The following is a 16,716-nucleotide window of genomic DNA, read 5'->3' as shown; positions in this document are numbered from 1 at the left end:
CCTTTGAATCCTAGAAACTCTTCGTTTTAGTTCTTTAACACCATAGCTTGGCCCTTAGTCCAAATGGCTGACTAGGAAAAGCAAACTTCCTTTTTGTTTACTTGCTCAGTCTGTCTCTCCTTGCTTCATGCTACTGTTCTGGTTTCAACTCAAGATTGTGCAAAGGAGACAGCCAATTCTCCAGTGTCCATCTGTATTTATCTTCAGTATCTTCCAAATATACAGTTCTAAACTGAGCTGCCACTGGGTTTCTATCAGTATTAGAAGTCTTGTTTTAACTAATTTCTACAGAGTGATTAGTCCTTAATAAAACCTGCAGTGCACACAAGAGTCTCCGAATTTGTTCTCAGCTGTGTGCAAACAGAATTCTGCTGCATCATCACACAGATCATCTTTCATGTTTTACTTTTAACTTCCCTTTGGTTTCAAGCTCTCTTACATAACATATTCAAATGTCTGTCAATATTAAATAATTAATCAGAAAAATCTGAAGTAACATTAACTTCATGACCATATATATGGATCAGGATTTGACTGGTTCAAGGTTCCTTTATTTGTCATTGTAAAATACAATACTCTGACTTTGCACTGTTACTTAAAAATGGGAACTGGAACTGGGTTATTCATGTTCTTCTTCATATATACACAGATTTCACACAGATTTTCACAGTGGCCATGCTCGTTACTGCAGTTGTGGTCAGCTGGATTGTTTGTTTTTTTTTCTTCAAATTTCCCATTTAATTTCATTTAATTTGCATAATAATTTGCATAATAAGGATAGCTGTACCCAAGGATGCTCTGCTGGACTGAGATCTGGTGACTGTGGAGACCATTGCAGTACAGTGCCTTCTGTCCTCTAATTTTGGTGAGTCAGTGTGAATGTAGCCTGAGGCTACGTCCACACTAATGCGTTTTCGTTTGAAAACGCATCGTTTTTGCTCCGTTTTGGCCTCCCGTCCACGCATACATTTGAAGACGGCGCTTTCCCGTCTCAAGCTACGTCCACACGTACACGGGTATTTTTGAAAACGGAGATTTTCCATTTTCGTTTTAAAAAATAATCCCGTCCACACGTAAATGCAGAAATGAAGGAAAACGCTGCTAGGAACATGCCAAAGCAACAGGTGGCGATATATTCCTAACCATGTAGAAATGTTGGCCAATCAGAAGTCTAGAAGCCTCGGTGGGAAATAGTAAACAAAGCTGGGGCATAGAAGCAGAACCGAGTCGTATGTGTGGAGGGACAGTAACTGTGTGTGTATATGTAAGCATTTAAACACTGCAGAGAGTAGAATTAACAGTAACAGTATTGTAGAAATTCATTTCACTGAAACAATGACGTGGCGCACAGTGTGACATCAAAAAAGGCGCACACCTTTGACGCTGCGTTTTCTCCGTTTTTCTCGTCCACACATAAATGCAAAAACTGAGTTTTCAAAAATATCCACCCTGGCCGGTGTTTTTAAAAATCTCCGTTTTCAGTGACTGAAAACGCCGTTTACGTGTGGACGAAAGGTGCAAATGCATAGAAAAATCTGCGTTTTCAAAAATACCCGGGTACGTGTGGACGTAGCCTCCGTTTCCTAGCTGACAGGTGTGGCCCTAGTGTGGTCTTCTGTCGCTGTAATCTGCTTCAAGGTCAGATGTCTTGTGCTTTCAGAGATGCTCTTATGCATAGTAACACAGAGTTGAAGTGATTGACTATTCATATTTTGACAAATGCGCATAAGGTTTTGAGCGGTTGAGTGTCTTTTGCAGAGGTGATTCTATGTTATGAAAACTGTTTTGATTTTTTTGTTTTTGCTTTGAGAAATGCATTAACAGGGGTGATAATGACTTTTCTGCTGTGAGAATTGAGTCGAACCGATTGAGAAAAACTGTAAAAAAGAGAAACACAAATATTTAGGGAAATTCACAAATAAAAATACACAAAAGAGAAAAAAAAAAACATGCAAAAAAGAATTTGCTGGGACACTACGGGTGGGGGAAGTTAGTTTATATGCTGACATAACAATAACAATAAGATATACATATGAAATCTACTTTTGTTTCTTTTCACTTGAAAAAACATTTAAATTTAGTGGATGATAATTATATCTGCTTTGAGGCAGTATTTGGTGGAACTTATTCAAATTTGGCCATTACACAGTCTAGCATGGAGTGCTTCTGTTGTAGCTTTTATTTTAGTTGCATTTTTACATAATTTCTGGGTTCAGAAAATATATATATATATATTTGCTATCACTCTTTCATTTAATTTGCATAATAAGGATAGCTGTACCATTTTAGTAACTGCAAATGCTACAGCAGTGTGTGTGTGTGTGTGTGTGTGTGTGTGTGTGTGTGTGCGTGCGCGCGTGCGTGCGCGTGTGTGCATTATGTATCAGCAAGGGCCTACTTGAGAACAACACACTGAAAAGCAAAAAGACACAAGGACCTTGTCTTCTTGTTGTCACTGCTTTACTTTGCTTTGACCCATTTCTAATTTATCTTCACGACTAAAGATGATTCTACCACGGTGACAAAGAGTCAATGAGCACTACAACAGCTGTACTCCACAGGATCCATTAAAAAAAAGTGCTGTGACTTGTGATAAAAAAAAATCAGCCAAGGCGGCTAGAGGTGTGGCTCATTGCCTAGAGGATTTCTGAAAAGTGGGTCACACGTGGGAGGACTGATCCTTTTGTGTGAGGTAAAGAAAATAAAAGGAATCACACCTGCTACAGTATACACATAGGCCATGATGACTCCCTTACTAATGTTGACATAGCACTGGGGGTTGGTGGCCTTGTTTAATTAGATTTAGTCTTGGTTGCACCTAACACGAGGGGGGATGGATGGATGGGCTGAGCAAACAAAGTGGACATTCATCAGTGTTGCCAATCACACCGGATGTGATTAAGTTACGAACCCTGTGGCTGCAGCACTGGGGCTAGCATTACACTAGTCACCAAGGCAAACATAACCACTCTGCACTCAGGCTCAAAGGTCAGAAGGTGTTGGATTGTTTTTACATGAATACCCAAAGAGGTCACATTAACATCTAAGTATTACACTTAGGGTAAATTATCATGCCCAAGTGTCATGACCAAGTCTATATTAAATGGTGAAACCATTAGTAGAGCTTCTGAGCAGTCCTCTTTACACAGTTAAGCATTTAAAGAAAATTCAATTCTTTGTATGTTTTGTCTTGAAATAAAACTGTCTCTCATGTAGGAAACTCATTTTCAGCATGGTTATTGAAGTGAGCAAACACTGAGCTGAAGCCTTGTATTACTCTTTACTTAAGAAATGTAATTCCATACAATGCAAATTTCTGTCTACAATTGGATTTAACTACATGCTGAATTCTAGTCAAGCAAGGTTTTATGCATATACTGACATTCAGCAAAACATATATCCTTTTGCTTTAACTTAACACTAATTCATGTAGTGGAACTAATTCATTGTCTTTTTATTATGCAGGTTGCTTTTGGCATATGAGGAAAACTGAAGAGCCAAACCCAAACCAAAAACACTGCTTTTCTTTTCCAGTTGTGTGAAGAGTAAACAGGAAGCATGTGGCATGTCAAAAGAAGGGGAGGGGAGGAAGAAGCTTAGAAAGAAAGAAGGTATAATCTACACATGCTTTTTTCCACTGAAGAGTTTAGAGAAAAACAACAATAACGATGAAGTTGAAGAAAAAATGACAGACATCAAAACTTCCATGGTCACAGAGTATTTTGACAGGCAGCATTTGGTATTCCCGGATGTTTTAAAAATAGTTCTCCAAAGAGGAAGAGAGAAACATGATGTGCAGCATTTTGTCGCTGATTGGTCTGACACATGACACTGAAACATCAGCTCACTTTGAGCAGTGCACCTAACATTAGAATACTTCAGAAGAGCAGTACTGAAGAAACAAAAGATGTTTTAATAAGCTCCATATGGTTTTTCTAACAATGATAGTTGCAGTGTCATAGATCTGCCTGGTGTCTGTATGCAACTTGTTGGCAGACGCTTAAATGACCAACACATATTTGCAAAGAAAAACCCCCCAAAAAGTGTAAGGAACCCAGGCTGCCAGTCTCTCATCGCTTGGCACAGAAACACCATGCAAATTTCATGACCACAGCATGTTGCCGCTGCCAATTCTTTTGCTTTGAGTTGGATTCACTTGTACATTGACAAAAGCCTAAGGCATTCATCTTTTATAATGCTGTTTGGGGGTTTTTTCGGCCTTTATTTGACGTAGTCAATAAAAGATTTAGGGCATTGGTTAATTCTGTGGGTCTAGTCAGGTAGACAGTGCTACAGCTGCTGTTGTGGTGATGAGACCAGCACTGGAGGGATGGAGGGAGGCAGGGTGCAGACTGACAAGCAGACAGACAACCATGGCTGCTAATATAGCAGAGAGGGAGGTGCTGATGGCCTGTTGCCAAGGTGACACGGGCCAGCCGGGTTCTGTCTCATTTGCAGATGCAAACGAGACCTCGCAGCTCCCACAGACGCTCGCTAAGCCTCCTCTGGAGACGCAAACTGAATCCCCTCCTCCCCAGAGAGCTGCTCCTGCATACACCTGAGCTGAGAAGAGAGGGGAGGCACAACTATTTATTTGCTTTTTGCGTTTGCTTGTGATGTGCCGCCTTTGTACCCTGTCTTGCCTCCTTTGGGAAAGAAGAATTGCTCAGAGTTTCTAAGTGTCCAACAACCCCCACAGTGACATCTTCCCTCCTTGTCTCCTCACCCATTCCATTGATTGTCTGTGTTGAATTGGCCTTTTCAGCGAGGGGGATGGATGGCAGCATGCACTGTTGAATAACAGCCCTCAGCCGACGCAGCACTCCACCCCAGCGACAACAAAAAGGCAGACTTCTTTGTTTGGCTGGAGGTAAACAGCTGGGAACAGATGATGCTGGCCCGACTGATTTATGTGGCCACAGCTACTGTGGTGACAAGGTTTTGTTGTGATAGGGACAAATACATGAAGGGAGACAGAGGAGGGATAGGATCCAAGAGAAGTCAAAAAGTCCCTAAATAAATATGTTTTAGAGTATTTTAGACGCTTATTTGTGTGGGATTATTTGGCTGTCTGAGGATGTATTTTAGTATTAGAACATGTAAAATCTCCTGAATTTATGCCTGGCATCCAAATTACTATCCTATTTTAGGACCCATACAATGGAGACTTTTGGAAATGTTGCTGACCCAGACCTTGTTTGAGAACTCTGTGATTGTGTTTTGTGCTAGGATTTATACAGGGAGTGCAGAATTATTAGGCAAGTTGTATTTTTGAGGAATAATTTTATTATTGAACAACAACCATGTTCTCAATGAACCCAAAAAACTCATTAATATCAAAGCTGAATGTTTTTGGAAGTAGTTTTTAGTTTGTTTTTAGTTTTAGCTATTTTAGGGGGATATCTGTGTGTGCAGGTGACTATTACTGTGCATAATTATTAGGCAACTTAACAAAAAACAAATATATACCCATTTCAATTATTTATTTTTACCAGTGAAACCAATATAACATCTCCACATTCACAAATGTACATTTCTGACATTCAAAAACAAAACAAAAACAAATCAGCGACCAATATAGCCACCTTTCTTTGCAAGGACACTCAAAAGCCTGCCATCCATGGATTCTGTCAGTGTTTTGATCTGTTCACCATCAACATTGCGTGCAGCAGCAACCACAGCCTCCCAGACACTGTTCAGAGAGGTGTACTGTTTTCCCTCCTTGTAAATCTCACATTTGATGATGGACCACAGGTTCTCAATGGGGTTCAGATCAGGTGAACAAGGAGGCCATGTCATTAGTTTTTCTTCTTTTATACCCTTTCTTGCCAGCCACGCTGTGGAGTACTTGGACGCGTGTGATGGAGCATTGTCCTGCATGAAAATCATGTTTTTCTTGAAGGATGCAGACTTCTTCCTGTACCACTGCTTGAAGAAGGTGTCTTCCAGGAACTGGCAGTAGGACTGGGAGTTGAGCTTGACTCCATCCTCAACCCGAAAAGGCCCCACAAGCTCATCTTTGATGATACCAGCCCAAACCAGTACTCCACCTCCACCTTGCTGGCGTCTGAGTCGGACTGGAGCTCTCTGCCCTTTACCAATCCAGCCACGGGCCCATCCATCTGGCCCATCAAGACTCACTCTCATTTCATCAGTCCATAAAACCTTAGAAAAATCAGTCTTGAGATATTTCTTGGCCCAGTCTTGACGTTTCAGCTTGTGTGTCTTGTTCGGTGGTGGTCGTCTTTCAGCCTTTCTTACCTTGGCCATGTCTCTGAGTATTGCACACCTTGTGCTTTTGGGCACTCCAGTGATGTTGCAGCTCTGAAATATGGCCAAACTGGTGGCAAGTGGCATCTTGGCAGCTGCACGCTTGACTTTTCTCAGTTCATGGGCAGTTATTTTGCGCCTTGGTTTTTCCACACACTTCTTGCGACCCTGTTGACTATTTTGAATGAAACGCTTGATTGTTCGATGATCACGCTTCAGAAGCTTTGCAATTTTGAGACTGCTGCATCCCTCTGCAAGATATCTCACTATTTTTGACTTTTCTGAGCCTGTCAAGTCCTTCTTTTGACCCATTTTGCCAAAGGAAAGGAAGACCTGGATGGCCGCTAACTTTCTGCTTCTTAATTCAGATAAAACTGAGGTTATTGTACTCGGCCCTGAAAATCTTAGATATATGGTATCTAACCAGATTCTTACTCTGGATGGCATTACCTTGGCCTCCAGTAACGCTGTGAGGAACCTTGGAGTCATTTTTGACCAGGACATGTCCTTCAACGCACATATTAAACAAATATGTAAGACTGCGTTCTTCCAATTGCGCAACATCTCTGAAGTTAGAAATATCCTGTCTCAGAGAGACGCTGAAAAACTAGTTCATACATTTATTACTTCCAGGCTGGACTACTGTAATTCATTATTATCAGGATGTCCAAAAAACTCACTGAAAAGCCTTCAGCTAATCCAAAATGCTGCAGCAAGAGTACTGACAGGGACTAGAAAGAGAGAGCAGATTTCTCCTGTTTTGGCTTCCTGTTAAATCCAGAATTGAATTCAAAATCCTGCTCCTCACATACAAGGTCTTAAATAATCAGGCCCCATCTTATCTTAATGACCTTGTAGTACCATATCACCCTATTAGAGCACTTCGCTCTCGCTCTGCAGGCCTACTTGTTGTTCCTAGAGTATTTAAAAGTAGAATGGGAGGCAGAGCCTTCAGTTTTCAGGCCCCTCTTCTGTGGAACCAGCTTCCAGTTTGGATTCAGGAGACAGACACTATCTCTACTTTTAAGATTAAGCTTAAAACTTTCCTTTTTGCTAAAGCATATAGTTAGGGCTGGACCAGGTGACCCTGAATCCTCCCTTAGTTATGCTGCAATAGACATAGGCTGCCGGGGGATTCCCATGATGCATTGAGTTTTTCCTTTCCAGTCACCTTTCTCACTCACTATGTATTAACCCTTTAAGACCTACCATAGAACCAAGTTCGCCAGAGCTTATATTATATTTTTACATGCTGTGGAGCCATTTTTGGGAGCATTTCAAGTTGCTATACATCAATACAACCATTATAGCCCAAACTTTAATAATATGTCTGCATTAGGTGCATAGTAATTACATAAATTGCAAAAAAGTGCAATAAACTACAAAAAAATTGAAAATCGTTTTTGTTTTTTTAACATATATTTCTAGTTAGAGAAATTTAAGAGGCTTATCCCTCAAAACTGTAAATACAAAAAAGTTACACAAACTAGTTTCCCACCACAGGAAATTTATTTTGAGTGTCTTCATAGTTTTATTTTTGAAATACACCAATTTTTATATACTGCAGGAAAAACGAAAATAAATATTATAGTGCAAATTTGCAAAATAACAGCATATGCATCAAAATAAACTATTTCCAGCAGTGCAATATGAGTCTTAAGCATCCCAGAAACGACACAGAAAGTCATAAACTCAAACATAACTTTTTAAAACACATAACAAGTAAAACACAAGCTCATAAGGCCCCGATAGTAAAAAACTACATTTCCGCAAAATGACGTCACTTCCGGTTTCGGGCAGGTCATGCGGTCATGTGATAGTTCGCGCTGATGGACGTAGGAAGTGTTACAAACAGCTGATGGATCGGCGAAGCGTGTTTCTGGAATATCATGTTTTTGTTGCTGCAAGTGATTTTTATGCAGTTTTTGCAAAGCTATATGTGGAAGGAAACTGTGACCTAGGACAAGCTGATGGCATAAGATGTAAGTACAACTCCTCCAGTTTCATATGCAAAAAAAATTATTGCGCTAGCTTACTTGGTTGCAGAGCTACCGGGATTTAAAAATAGTTACGCAAAACAGAGCGTGCCCGCTCCGATCGGCTGTAAAGGGTTAACAGACCTCTCTGCATTGAATCATATCTGTTATTTACCTCTGTCTCTCTTCCACGGCATGTCTTTATCCTGTTTTCCTTCTCCCACCCCAACCGGTTGCAGCAGATGGCCGCCCCTCCCTGAGCCTGGTTCTGCTGGAGGTCTCTTCCTGTTAAAAGGGAGTTTTTCCTTCCCACTGTCGCCAAAGTTCTTGCTCATAGGGGGTCATATGATTGTTGGGTTTTTCTCTGTACCTATGAAGCGCCTTGAGGCGACTTTTGTTGTGATTTGGCGCTATATAAATAAAATTGAATTGAATTGAATTGAAAAGTTGCCTAATAATTATGCACACCTGATATAGGGTGTTGATGTCATTAGACCACACCCCTTCTCATTACAAAGATGCACATCACCTAATATGCTTAATTGGTAGTAGGCTTTCGAGCCTATACAGCTTGGAGTAAGACAACATGCATGAAGAGGATGATGTGGGCAAAATACTCATTTGCCTAATAATTCTGCACTCCCTGTAGTCCTGCATTGGTGTCCAGTCGTGTAGCTCTTTGGTTACCCAGAGATAGGGATTGTGGGAGTTCAAGCAGTTCTAGAGAGATGTACTTCCGTGCAGTCCTCTAAAAAGCCTGACTACAATGAAGCTATTTGTAGCTAGAATGCTGACCGATTAAAAAATTTTGCTTAACAAAGAAAGCAAACAGTTCACCATGAAGAGGAAGACAACCCCAGAAAACATCAAAGATCAAAAAAGCACACTGAAAGAGCAGACAATGGTTGGAGCAGACAGTTTTCATTGTTTGTCACACTCAGTTTCACTTAACGCCGAAGATGTTTTTTGCATAATATGACCTCCATCTTCTCCAATGAGCTAAGTCAAAAAAACGAACAACATCACTTACATGAACACAGCTCATTGGTTAGCTTTCCCCATAGACTGTATAGAAAAGATTGGCTCAGTCACCGAGATGCCACTTTTTGGTCTCTGAAGTAATTTTTGTTGCTGTTTGTTTTTGGATGAGAGAAGTGATCACATTTGGATGAGAGGGCAGAGAGCAACTAGTATTGGCAAGCTTTGTTAGGAAGCTCTATCCATAAAGTGTCCAATTGCAATACAGATAGATCTGCATCTGCTAATTAGTGCTAAATAAAAGACTAATAAAATGCTAGATTTTTACACATCAAAACTTAAAGGAAGAGCTTGTCGGACTGCATTTTGGAAACACATTCATGTGGACATAGCACAGCTTGTAACACTGGGTCCTCAACATAACTGACTGGTGTTTCAGACTTGAAAAAGGGTCATTCAAACATATGAACTGTAGCAATTTAAAAAATGAATTAAAAATAAAGTAGCAACAAAATATAAATACTACATTCAAGCTTATTATATCAACTAACAATCAATCGCCAAAACTGCATTATTATGTGCTGCGATTTGATCATTTGGAGGTACAGCATACAAGGCAACCGTAATGAAACTGCCACTACAAGTGTGGCTGACACACACTTATGAGAAACACCACATATGCCACGCAGACCAAATCCTGAATGGTTAAATGGTCATGAATAATTAGGGCATTCTCTCACTGAGCAGATGTCTCTTTTTGCAGAGTGCTCCTTACAAGAATGAATGGCAGTGTGAGATAAGCCTGGTGGAGAAACAGAGTGGGGGTCTTATTTGATAGAAGAGGACAAGAGAAGAAGATTGGATCGTGTGGCCTGAAATACAGTATAACACGTGTGCACAATCACACACGTGCATATATAATACCAACTCTCACAATACCCTGTAAGTGCTGATCAATGCCTCAGTCCCACTGACCCTCCCTTAAAATACACAACACCAACAATGACATTATTTGTGAGTGTACTTAAGTGTGGAGGGACTGCACTGACGAAGGCTTACTTCAGCTACATAGTCAGCATGTCAGCCAACCTAAAATTACCCACGTTGCCCTTCAAATATTGATAGAATAATCACCATCTCTCCAATACACAGGGGCATATCTTCAAAAAATGTTCTTTTTTTTTTTTAAAGATTGCATCTCTTTCTGCAATGCTTGTTCTTTAGTACAAAGATACCTTAGTCTATTCATTGGCTTTGCTTGTTTCCTCACATGTTAAGTTGTTGCATCACACCCTGATCACGCTGTAAAAGTTGTGTGGTCGTCTCTCAAAGAGAGGGGACTATCACAGAACGTGGATAAACCCGTAATTGACAAGGATATTAAGTGAAGTGGATAGAGAGGATATAACAAAAGGGCTGTGTGAAAGCTAAGCCAGGGAATACAGTTTTCATGATGCATTTTTTCCACTTTTTTCCGCTTTTGCTCCTACAATAATCACTCACAATGTTATCAGTGTCTACTTTCCCCCTGTAACCTGGCATCTGGTCGTTTGGCTATTTTAGTGCTCAGCTGATTCTGCTCAAGTCCAGTCCTCCATATTTAGTTTACCCTGAGCTGATTTCACTGATGAATTTTCTCCAGTTTGGAAAAATCTGCTCTGGACATTTAGGACATGTAGCTCACAGCAGGAAATAGGGAGCAACACACATGATATCGCGTCACTACTGGTACAGTAACTACACAGGACAGCTACCTAAAAGATTCCCATACTAGTGCAATCTGTCATCATGCAGACTTTTTACTAGGGTGTTGGCAGTTTAAACCTGGCTAATGTATGAGATGACTACACTGGACTGTTGCTGTCTCACCTGTTCCTCTCTCATGTCATGTCTAGAAAAATCCAGAGCTGAAGCAGGCGACTCCCTTGTAGCTAGTCTTACAGTCTAGTCCTGGACACAGAGTGTCTCGGGATCAAGTAAAAATAGAACCATGTATTTCACATTCTTAATCATGGTTGGAAAACTTACAGAACTCTGAAAAAGAGGTGTTGTGAATGCAGTTGCAAAAGCTTAGCTTTGCAGGACTTGTTTTGGATGTGGTCAGAGCAGAAACAGAAATAATCTCTTTATTTCCAAATAGAGCAGGGAAGTCTGATCACATGTGGCTGCCTGGTTATATTGGCCCAGTGTAAATCCAGTGTGAGAGGTATTATAAAATGCCAAAGCAGAACAATATGGAACAATGACCCAGGCGATTGGGGTCCATGCCCATGCAAAGACAAATTTTAACACTCATTTACTGTTTTTAGATATACTTGGATTAGTTTTTTCTTCTTCTTCTATTTTAACACTTTCACAAGTGGTATGTAGGTATGTTTATATGAATGGATTAACCTTCACAACCTAGCCACTCTTGATGAAATCTAAGATGACAAGCTTTGTAACTCTTTATATGTGGAGTGTTTCTTAAGCTTACCTGCTTAACATCACAATAGTCTGATTGGTTTGTGAAGTAACATAAATTAAGGGCTTGCAGGAATAACGCCAATGAGGTAAATTAAGAATGGCAGATTGGTCAACACCTCTTAAATTGATGCTCAATGACCATATGTATTTTTAAAGTCATAGACCAATGGTTTCATAATGGTAAATGCACTACCAACAACTAAAGGTCATGCAATGAAGGGAGTATATTCAGCAGTCTGGCACACTGATTCAGCTCAACTGACTATGCACATAGTCAGTCGTTATAGCTGTCAACAGCCTGAAAAATGACTGTGATGGCCTGAGTACAGGCTCAAGTGATCGCCACCATTCCATCGTAGTTACAGTGTATATTCAGGCTCACACCTATACATGTCTGCTAAGGAAAGCAAGTGAGACATCAATAAATAGATTAGTCTCTGTGGAATCAATTAAAAGCTGGGGGGGGGGGGGCTGTGTGACTTAAGAAATGGAAACAATACCTGGTTGTTTTGAGGGAGGTGAGGTGAAATTACAGAGATGGAGATTTTACATGATCAATGGTTAACAAACAATTTAGCACTTGAAGTTTATTGATTTCAACAACTTCCTGTGCATGCTGCAGAGATTGTGAAAAGCCTTGAAGGGTCTAGGTATGCCTGTATTATGAACAGAACAAAGAAATGAGTCAGAAGTAGACACTAACAAAGACTCATCAGCTATGCTGTGAGGAGTTTTTTCCCCCTGTGCTTAACTCAGTTGAACCAAGAAAGCTGCTTCCCCATTGCTGCAAAAACCCCTATAGAAAGTGAATCATGTGCCTATTTTGGAGATGAAATTGTTTGACAGTGAAACAGCTTAATGTCAAAAACATTTGGGTTTGTCATAGTAAAGTTGCTGTCTAGATAAAAGAAAAGTATTTTGTGGCTACAGACTTCATTTTGATTTCTGTCAAATGCTGCTTTCCTGTCATCTCAGTAGTCTATAGAAACTGTCACTCTATCAGTCACATAAAGCCTGATGTCTGAACAAGGGAATAACTCAGACACTCTCTCAAAGCTTCAGCCACATAACAAATAACAGGTAGCCTGTAAATCCAGACAACTATGACTGATTCTGCACTACCTTTCTCGTGTTCATGACTCATATATATCACAAGTCAAACAGTCTTGTGGTCACGCCTTGATAACTGGTGGCAGGGGAGTTATGTTTGTCAGCCTGGTGAAAGCAGAATCCATCAAGCACCACCAAATAGGCAGTCGTATTTGTACATGTGTTGTGTGTGAGGAAATGTGTGTTCTGATCGCCACATTGCCAGGAAATCCCAACAGGAGGCAGCCTGTGGCATCTCATCCTATTTCCGAGATACTATCACTGGCTTTTTGGTCAGGTATGAAAATGAGCTACGCTCCTATGGTAGTCAAATGAGGACATCTCTGTCAAATCTGGATCATTAAACCTATTGTTATATTTTCTCATGTAGGCTAAATATGCAGTGCTGTTGGCATAGTTCCGTGTTTATCAAAATTTAGAAGACAACAGCACTATTGTAGTGGAGCTTTTTTTTTTTTACCGCTTATCAACAGTGTTGTTTAGTTAGTGTAGGTGTTTCAGTACCTCGTGGCAAAATGGCACATCGCAGCAGCAGAGTGATCACAGGTTTGTATTCATTTATTTATTTATTTCATATATATAAGAGGCGTTACTAAGGCTGTCTTGGGAATGGCTTCTACTTAGTCTTCCCCTTGGCAGAAATGGCAAACTGACCTCATGTCACTATTTTTGAATAAACCTCACACCTCCCAAAATGCACAGGGAGGTGTGAAGTCATTTCATCTTCTGCTCAGTATTTTTCTTATTTCTCTGAAAGCTGGAACAAACAGTAAAAATGGGAAACTATGAAGTAGAAAGCATTTGTTCTTGCATAACCACTTACTGACTGCTGCCCATTCTGGTTTAGTAAAGATTTTGCTTTCACTTAGGGGTGCTGAGATTTGTAGAATGAGATCTGTTGTCCAGCAATCATTCACCTCCAGCAACTAGACTTCAAAGTCTGTTTACAGTTTTTGAAATAGGTTTCAGAAAGTCTTTAAAGTCAGAGTTAGTTGGGGCTCAAGTGTACAAGTGCAAAGGTCTTTTTAAAGAAAAGTGCACTTACCAGACCTTTATCCTCATCTCTGTTTGATGCTAGATGCTCAAGGCTATTGGTCATTACTACAATAAAACAGCCATACCTCTGGCAAAACTGCTGGAATTCTGTTACAGTGGGTATTTTTTAATCTGTCCACTGGGATCAAATAGTCTAGTAGTGCTGTGTACTGCTTAAAGTTGTCACTATGATTCAATTGATTTGATTTCAGCAACCACAACCAAAACAAGCTTTCACACTTTTCACAGCTACTGGCTGGCTGTGCAGTTTTAAATACTGTAACTATATTTTAATTTCCCTCCTTTGTTAGCTTACTTTTCTTAAAGGGCAACATAACAAATGCCCTTAAGGACTCTCAGAAATTTGGCTTCCCAAGGTGTGCCTTTTTCTGTCCCGGTCCCTTTTCCCAGAAGAAAAAGAGCTTTCATACTGAAGTGTTTGAAGCATCACATTGGATGTTCACTGGAAGTTACCGTATTCTTTCAGTTGATGCACTTGCAGATTGCATGGGAGTCTTCTAGCCTTCCTTCTCTCACCCGCAACCGGTCGCAGCAGTTGGCCGCTCCTCCCTGAGCCTGGTTCTGCCAGAAGTTTTTTCCGGTTAAACAGGGGTTTTTCCTTCCCACTGTCACCAAAGTGCTTGCTCATAGGGGGTCATATGATTGTTGTTTTTTTTTTCTCTGTATGTAATATTGTAGGGCCTATCTTACAATATAAAGCACCTTGAGGCGACTGTTGTGATTTGGCGCTATAGAAATGAAATTGAATTGAACTGAACTGAATTGAGAACACTGGGAGTACAAGTCAGAATGTTACATTTCAAAATACAGACAAACCTCACTTGCAAACAAAGCACCGAATGCTCATGACTGAGACATCAATTTTAATAACAAATACAGTACACAAAAGGCTTTAGAATTAACAGCACTTTTTTCATGTTAAACAGTTGTTCATTGTCTGCCTCCCAGGGGAGTGTCATCTGTAAAACCTAATTCATTGGATACCCTTTTGTAATTTAAAAGCAGTAACTATTATGTGATTCTTTTCTCTTTTTTTCCCTTTTGTTTGCACATGGTTTTCTGAACATGCCTGACTGACAGGATGCGATCTTTTTAAAATTGCACAATCCAAAAGTTTTAACTGGAAAGCTCCTGCTTGTGTAATGTGCTCTTTTTTTGGAAAAATGCAAAACGAAAGCTTTGTGAACTGTGTTTTACTTTGAGAGGAGTGCACTGGAGAATGTTTTTTAACAGTGTTCACTTGTGCTTGCTCGAGTCCCATGCTGTTTTCTTCCCTGACTAACAACATGCAGCAGGGTGGAGGTCAAGACAGAGGCTGTAGATAAGAAGGACAGCAGAGAGGAGGGAGAACGGAGGAGGGAGAGAAGGGCGTACTCCCTGACCGCACAGCACAATGTCTTATCTTGTCCTCTGTCCTCCCTGTCGTTATCTCCTGCACACGGACGTGGAGACTGTACACAGCTGACAACAGAACTGGAAATAAGAATAACAATTTATACAAATAAAAGTGTTGAATCAGTTATACCTAAAAACCTGTGTTTCATTTGTAAACGAAATAAATCATATGAAGGTAAACATAAAATATGCAACAAATAACTGAGTATGCTGCTGCTAAGTTATAAGAAAAATGCATGACATGATTTAGCCAACAGCAAAAATATAGAATGAGTTTTTTCAGAAAGTATTAAAAGTATAAAATATTGTGTAATATCTATAATAGTAAGCAATCCCAATTACTCAGAGCATGACATTCAGCTTCCTCAAATTTAGACACTAGTTTAAGAACTATTACATGTAAACACACTTGAAACACTTAATTGCAAATTCAGTTCAGACTCTTGTCTTGCTCATGGAGCCATTTCCTGCCCCTTTTTGTGCCACTGACTTTAGTCACGTGACATTCTTGCTGTTAGAACAGGAAATAAACACACTGGCGCTCCGATGTTACTCAATGTCCCAGATTACCCAAATTCACCCTCAACGTTGTTGTGTTGACCTGTGTTGATCCTTGCTGGTGATATTTGCTATATACTAAGGATAAAGTCATTTTACCTTATATAAGAATGCAGTTAGCTTATTATATGGCACTAGCTTCTTTGAAAGCTTTGAAAAAGCCAACTCGGTACGGTTACTGCTGCAATAGTGAGTTTGTACTGTTTATTTTGTTTTTGGTTGTTTTTAAAATTGCATCAACCTCCAATGTTTCACATGGAGAAAACAGGGAGTATGGGCCTCATTAGAACCCAGGTCACGCTGGTTCAGCATCTGGAGAAATCCATATCTCAGTAGATTCTGCTGGGTCTATTAGTGGTTGGTAAGTTATAACTTGACATTTAATAAATAGCCGGTTCCAAGAATGACAGGCAAATTCAAATCTACTAAAACTGACCTCAAAAGCCAATTTACAATCCACTGAGAGATTCACTTGGAATTAAATTATGCATCTTTCTGTTCTGCTTTGACTGTGACTGTATAACTTATACCTAATTTAAAAATGTACAATGCACACTTTACCAATCATAAAAGAAAATGTGTGTCTTACATTGGATGGATGTTATGAATGTTTGAAGGTGGCATTTTGGTTTTTATTGCACATCTTCTGTTTTTGATTCATGGTTTCAAACAGTAATATCCAGGGATGAGCCCAGAGTGGATCTTGGATAAGCCTCTCGCCCTTGGCTTAGGTCCCCACCCCCATCTCACTAGTGCTCTCTCTCTCACTCTCTATCTATCATTCTCTCTCTCTCTCTCTCTCTCTCTCTCTCTCTCTGAAACACACACATGCAAGAACTCCAAAAGCACTACAGATACTCTTTGCCAATTTAATAAAGAGAGACTTTGTCATGCGTATCTCCCCCAC

Source organism: Aulonocara sp. 'chitande type north' Nkhata Bay, linkage group LG11, assembly GCF_057382095.1.
Source record: "Aulonocara sp. 'chitande type north' Nkhata Bay isolate Kocher_YH1m ecotype deep benthic linkage group LG11, A_spYH_male_GT1.1, whole genome shotgun sequence".
NCBI lineage: Eukaryota > Metazoa > Chordata > Actinopteri > Cichliformes > Cichlidae > Aulonocara > Aulonocara sp. 'chitande type north' Nkhata Bay.
This window is presented reverse-complemented; position numbering follows the sequence as displayed.